Genomic DNA, 6,126 nt, shown 5'->3' with positions numbered 1-6,126 from the left:
CTAGAACCATTTTGAAAGTGTCAAAGCTTACTAGATACTACTACAAACCTTCTAATAACTGCCAGAAGCCTCTAGAACCGTTTTAAAAGTGCCAGAAGCCTTTATATGTGTCTTAAACCTTCCAACAATTTTCTGAAATTGCCAGAGGCCTCTAGAACCATTTTGAAAGTGTCAAAGCTTACTAGATACTACTACAAACCTTCTAATAACTGCCAGAAGCCTCTAGAACCGTTTTAAAAGTGCCAGAAGCCTCTAAATGTGTCTTAAACCTTCCAACAATTTTCTGAAATTGCCAGAGGCCTCTAGAACCATTTTGAAAGTGTCAAAGCTTACTAGATACTATTACAAACCTTCTAATAACTTCCAGAAGCCTCTAGAACTGTTTTAAAAGTGCCAGAAGCCTCTACATGTGTCTTAAACTTTTCAACAATTTTATGAAATTGCCAGAGGCCTCTAGAACCATTTTGAAAGTGTCAAAGCTTTCTATTTTTATTTTCAATAAAATCATGACTTTTTGCACTTTTTAGAATAATTTTTTTGAGGCTAATTTTTGACCATTATTATCATTATTTATAACGTTTTTCTGCACCTGCTCTCCTAAACTCTAAAAAAAAACCGTTTTAGATATTGCACATTGTTGTTGTATACATACAGGTGTGGTAAATCCAAAACCGACCATAGGAAAACCGTGTAACTGACAGAGAAACGTAGATAATTGCATGCGCGGGACAAAGACAGAAAACGAAAAAAATATCAAGTAGGCCATATTTTCAGCGCGCTGTTGCCAAAATCCACCCCGTCGACAAAATTAATTTTAATTAAGAAGCGGGGTGGATTTTGGCAACAGTGCGCTGAAAATATGGCCTACTTGGTATTTTTTTCGTTTACTGTCTTTGTCCCACGCATGCAATTATCTACGTTTCTCTGTCAGTTACACGGTTTTCCTATGGTCGGTTTTGGATTTACCACACCTGTATAAAACATGAAAGATGTTTTTTCTAATCGAACGGTATCATAGCCAGATGGATGATCTTATTATTCCTAACGAGTTAAATCGAGTAAATTCTTCATTTATTCACTGAAATTTTACTTTACCTGGTAGACTAACAGTATGCTTAGACACCGGGAAAAAGGGACGCATACGTGAAAATTCCCTTCGAGCCGACGAATTTCCGCCCATAATTCTTACTGCTGAAAACGTTGAGACATAAATTCGCAACACCTGAAAATTTTAGTCGGTAGTCGACGTCGGGGCCTGTGACATGGATCTCAATATGTTGTTAAATCGAAGTTTATACGGCCTTTGGGAAATCAGGGTGCTATGACACCGCGCCCTCCGACAACCCTTGATTTCGCCAGGCCGCCTGATTCTTATTTGCGACCGAACGAAATATTTATGGAGGAACGGGAATCGGGTCGGCTTTTACATTATTCTGTTTTCAGTTTTATTCAATTTTAATAATACAATTTCGAAGCGGAACGCCTTTTTTCCTACTCCAAATGTACGATCGTCTTGGGGTCGTTTTTCCGCCCTTTTTATCTTCCAAGCCACTTTCAAGAGTTTTCAAGAGTCTCGTATAAGCAGAATATAGGTCATACAGTATGAACCAATCATTTAAGAAATGACTAATAAATGCGAAAGTCGGAAAAGGGAAGAGTGACAGGTATATGGGTGAATATGGATTGGGGACAAGAAATGAAAGGTTAAATATAGAACACTTAAAGAACCAGGAAATACGGAATGAGCTACAAACAAGAATAAACAAAAATCTGGAAACACTCGAAAGTAAGGAAGAATACCGGAATTGCAGAAACATAAATGAAAAATGGTGCGGAATTAAATCAGCCGTATTGGAACCCTCAATAGACATGTTAAAGAAAGAGAAGCCCGCAGGAAGGAAAGAATGGATAACTGGCGAAATCGTTGATCTCATGGATAAGAGGAGAAGCTATAAAGGAAAAAATGAACAACAATATAAAGAAACACAACGAATACTCCGCTCAAAAATCAGGAAAGCAAAAGAAGACTACTATAAACAAAAATGCGAAGAAATTGAGAAATTACAAGACAAACATGATAGCTTCAACATACACAAAAAGATCAAAGAACTCGCCAGCACCAATTAACAAAAGCAACTCAATATATTATACAACAACAACGAAAAAATAGTCACAGAAACAGTACAAAAACTAGAAATATGGAAAGACTACATTACACAACTATTCGAAGATAAACGACAAACCAATCTTGATAATATAGATAGGACATAATTAAGAATGAAGTGACATATGCACTGGAGATGCTGAAGAACGGAAAAGCTGAAGGTCCGGACCAACTGCCAGTGGAGATTCTAAAGCTGATAGAGGAAGACCGGATTCATATTTTGGTAGAATTAATCAATACCATGTATAGAACAGGAATAATACCAAATGACTGGTTGCTATCAACTTTTATAACTCTTCCAAAAAAGAAAAATCCCAAGCAGTGCTCTGAACTACCGTACCATTAGCTTGATGGCTCACATATTGAAAGTCCTGCTGAAGGTGGTCCATGGTAGAGTATTCAGGAAAATAGACATAGACATCGGCGATACACAATTTCCAGATTCCGTAAAGGCCTAGGAACAAGGGAAGCGCTAGTTTCACTCAATGTCCTGTCACAAAGATGCCTAGATATAAATCAAGTGAGACATGACTTGCTCATAGAAACATTAATAAAGAGAAGAATAGACCTCAGAGACATAAGAATAATATCAAACTAATACTATGGTCAAAAAGCAGTAGTACGAATAGAAGACATGACATCAGAAGAAATAAAAATACAGAGAGGTGTTCGTCAAGGGTGTATACTATCACCAATCCTCTTTAATCTGTACTCGGAGGACATAATAAATAGGGCACTTGATGATCAGAACATAGGCATTAAGATCAAGGGCATGACAATAAATAATCTGAGGTATGCTGACGATACAGTTATTCTGGCTGGAACATACGAAGATCTGCAGACGCTAATTAATAGAATGGTCACGGTAAGCGAAGAATATGGACTATCACTGAACATAAACAAAACAAAATATATGTTGATGACAAAAACAACTCAGGACATTCGTAGGATATACGTAAACAATCAACCTATTGAGAGAGTAAGAGAATACAAATACCTAGGCACGACCATTAATGAAAACAACGACAGCTCACAAGAAATACGAATCAGAATCGAATAGGCCAGAAGCACATTTATAAAAATGAAAAGGCTTTTCTGCTGTCGGGATCTAAACCTGGAACTGAAAATACAACTAATGAGATGCTATGTGCTGTCCGTACTGTATTATGGGATGGAAGCCTGGACGCTGAAGGTAACCGAAATGAAGAGCATTTCATGGGTAGACAAAATAACCAACGTGGAAGTGATGAGACGTATGAATAAGGAGAGAGAAGTTATTACAACAATTAAGGCCAGAAAATTGCAATATATGGGACACGTTATGAGAGGGGAAAAGTATCGAATATTGCAACTTATTATGCAAGGAAAAATCAAAGGAAAGAGATCTGTGGGGGGAAGACGTAATTCATGGCTGAAGAACCTTAGAGAATGGTTTGGTTGCAATAACAACAAACTATTTAGACCTGCGGTCTCAAAAATAAGAATCGCCCTGATGATTGCCAACAGAAGAGAAGAAAAAATAATCAAACAAAAATTGCGTCAATATGGAAACTTTCTAGAAAGTTAACGAAATATTTATAAAGGTCTTTAATAGCTTAAGACCTTGCCTTGCTCTCCTTAATAGAGCTATTACCTCCTAAAAAATTTTACCGAGAAACGGTAGCAACTATCTTGGCCAAAAAAGTATTCATTACTTTTTACAAACCGTTACAAAAAACCATCCCAAACAAACTGTTCTTCTTAAAGTAATATTTTTTTCTAACCCAAACCATTATCTAGTAATGTAAACCGGTCCGGGAACTAAACTGCATTAACCTAAAATTGTGATTTCAGACTATAATGTCGACAGCTTTATTACCTTAAAGTTCTTTTGTGTCGGCGAACCTATACGTTTTTGGACAAAACTAACTAAATCATTTCGTTTCAGTTGACGAAAATTTTGGTCAATAAAAGGAAAACAGATCCTACTTTGTTACGGAAGCTGCTTCGTACTATTTGTTCTCAATTCGTTAATGTCTTTTTTGGGATGGACTGCACGCTGATAGTGTTGTAAACATTGCTCTCAAATTGTTCTTGTAACGAATACGTTTGAAGAGCATTTGACACAATTATTGTGTCGAAATTGGGTTAAGTTTTCAGAATCACTAGAATGTTATTATTTCTAACTAGGGATAAGTGTTTTCTAGCCTCTGGTCACCTTGGAACTATTCATGTTTTTACGACCTAAATTAGAGCAGAAATCAGCTACTTTATGGTCTGAATTTCTGGTAAATTTACACAAACAAACTTTCAAAGTAGAATACTTTTGCGTTCTTCAAATTGTGATTATGCAGGGTTGGTTAAATGAGGAAAGTTTTCATAAAAACCATAGAAATATGACAAATCATCTATCAAAAATTGTATACAACTCTGAATCTTGAAATATTAAGTTTCTAAATCAAACCAAAGCCAGATATTATACAGGGTTAGCCAATATATTTTTTTATGAACGGTTTAACCAGAGGTAGATGTCAAATTGCTTATTTTAAATGGAACACCTTGTATCTTATTGTATTTTTTAATAATCTTTTTTGATGTATCATAACCTATAGCTATCTGCAACGATTTTCGAAATATTGACGTTTAAAAAATGACATTTTTAGTTTTTGGAGTGTCAAGATGAATATTTACTGATAATAAAATTTTGATTTAGTTTTGACACCTGTCAGCCGTTTTGCTCTATCTCATTCTGCTTAGGAGTAATGACACTTGAAAATCTGAAAGTGTCATTTTTCAATGCAATTCAATATCTCGAAAACCGATGTAGATAGATATAGGTTACATAGCCCTCACAAAATTTCTTTTAATTCCAAAATTTCAATTTCTATAAATATTGGAATACATAATGTGATAAATTTGACGTTTCGGTTTTTAGTTACCATCATCAATTTTCTTTTTACATCTCTGAATTAGGCTGTTTTTTTTCTACGTCATATAGGTTTTTAATAACGTTTTCTTGCAGTCAAATATATCTAGAGCAAAAAAGAAAAAAACATGTTTAACGCGTACTCACGTGACATCATTGTCATTTTCAAACAGATGATCATGTGGCATATCGTCTGACATTTGATCACATGATCGTTTATCGATGTTGCAAATAGCAATACTATCAAGTGATCTAGTGTCATTTGATTTATGCCTTCTTCTTAAAAATGCAAAATTGCAAAAGTGATAATTTTTAGTCATAGAAATGTAAAACACAATGAATGTATCTGAAACTGGTTTCTATTGTTTTAAAGAGTGTTTTGTACTTTTACACCTCTATAAAGCTATTTTTTACTGTTTTTCTTTAATGTCACACCAGACAACATCCCAAATATACAGTGGTAGATGTCAACTGTCAAAATCTTACTCAAAGAGGTGCACACAATTGATGCACCTGAAACTACTTTAAATTGTTTTATAGAGTGTTTTGTACTTTTACACCTCTATGGAGTTATTTTTGAATTTCAATTTTCAAGACACCACTTTAATGTTCCAAATTGCGTAACTTTGTCCCAATTTAATCTTCGTTGTATCACTTCAAATACAACAGAGATCCCCATGAATATGACACCCTGTATATGTATAAATTTCTATAGGAAGAGAAAGTTAATAGGTCTGTTCGCAGAACGAATCTCCAACTAATAATCAGAGGAATATGTCCAGCTATTGGCCATTACCCTTAAAATGTCAATGTCACGTGGGTTTTCAACCAATAAAAGCCAACAATTTCCGATTTTCAGTTGGGAACCAGTTTGAAATTGGCTCTACAAAGTGATCTATTATTACACATCAATGCTATTGATAAAAATTGAAAAATCTCTGTGACATGTGTCAGTTTTACGTCACTTTTGGTCACGTGATGACTTATTAGTAATTCTGAATGTCACGCAACTTTCACAAGCGTGCTTTAAAAACGCACTTTTAACACTCATATCATA

This window comes from Ips typographus, linkage group LG5, assembly GCF_016097725.1.
Source record: "Ips typographus isolate SLU linkage group LG5, UJ_Ityp_2.0, whole genome shotgun sequence".
Classification (NCBI taxonomy): Eukaryota; Metazoa; Arthropoda; class Insecta; order Coleoptera; family Curculionidae; genus Ips; species Ips typographus.
This window is presented reverse-complemented; position numbering follows the sequence as displayed.